The sequence below is a fragment of the Rattus rattus genome, chromosome 13, assembly GCF_011064425.1.
Source record: "Rattus rattus isolate New Zealand chromosome 13, Rrattus_CSIRO_v1, whole genome shotgun sequence".
NCBI classification, from domain to species: Eukaryota; Metazoa; Chordata; class Mammalia; order Rodentia; family Muridae; genus Rattus; species Rattus rattus.
The window spans coordinates 14,543,064-14,544,559 of NC_046166.1; positions in this window are offsets into that span (position 1 = coordinate 14,543,064).

A 1,496-nucleotide genomic window follows, 5' to 3' on the forward strand; every position below is an offset into this window, starting at 1 on the left:
TAGTCATCAGGAAATGCAAATCAAAACAACCCTGAGATTTCACCTCACACCAGTGAGAATGGCTAAGATCAAAAACTCAGGTGACAGCAAATGCTGGCGAGGATGTGGAGAAAGAGGAACACTCCTCCATTGTTGGTGGGATTGCAGACTGGTACAACCATTCTGGAAATCAGTCTGGAGGTTCCTCAGAAAATTGGACATTGAACTGCCTGAAGATCCAGCTATACCTCTCTTGGGCATATACCCAAAAGATGCCCCAACATATAAAAAAGACACGTGCTCCACTATGTTCATCGCAGCCTTATTTATAATAGCCAGAAGCTGGAAAGAACCCAGATGCCCTTCAACAGAAGAATGGATACAGAAAATGTGGTACATCTACACAATGGAATATTACTCAGCTATAAAAAACAACGACTTTATGAAATTCGTAGGCAAATGGTTGGAACTGGAAAATATCATCCTGAGTGAGCTAACCCAATCACAGAAAGACATACATGGTATGCACTCATTGATAAGTGGCTATTAGCCCAAATGCCTGAATTACCCTAGATGCCTAGAACAAATGAAACTCAAGACGGATGATCAAAATTTGAATGCTTCACTCCTTCTTTAAAAGGGGAACAAGAATACCCTTGGCAGGGAAGAGAGAGGCAAAGATTAAAACAGAGACTGAAGGGACACCCATTCAGAGCCTGCCCCACATGTGGCCCATATATATACAGCCACCCAATTAGATAAGATGGATGAAACAAAGAAGTGCAGAAGTGTAGATCGCTCCTGAGAGACACAGCCAGAATACAGCAAATACAGAGGCGAATGTCAGCAGCAAACCACTGAACTGAGAATAGGACCCCGTTGAAGGAATCAGAGAAAGAACTGGAAGAGCTTGAAGGGCTGAGACCCCATATGTACAACAATGCCAAGCAACCAGAGCTTCCAGGGACTAAGCCACTACCTAAAGACTATACATGGACTGACCCTGGACTCTGACCTCATAGGTAGCAATGAATATCCTAGTAAGAGCACCAGTGGAAGGGAAGCCCTGGGTCCTGCTAAGACTGAACCCCCAGTGAACTAGACAGTTGGGGGAGGCGGCAATAGGGGAGGGTGGGGAGGGAACACCCATAAGGAAGGGGAGGGGGAGGGGATGTTTGCCGAAACCGGAAAGGGAATAACACTCGAAATGTATATAAGAAATATTCAAGTTAAAAAAAAAAAAAAGCCAAAAAAAAAGACTACAAAAAAAAAACAATTAAACCTAATTTTTACATCTAATTCAAGTTCAAAGAGGAGACAAAAATTAGTAATAAAGTAAAATAAAAGTCCATATTTAAATAAAAAAAAAAAAAAAACAGGGGTTGGGGATTTAGCTCAGTGGTAGAGCGCTTGCCTAGTAAGCGCAAGGCCCTGGGTTCTGTCTCCAGCTCCAAAAAAAAAAAAAAAAAAAAAAAAAAAAAAAGAAAAAAAAAAAGAATATATCAGTTAAACAGGGC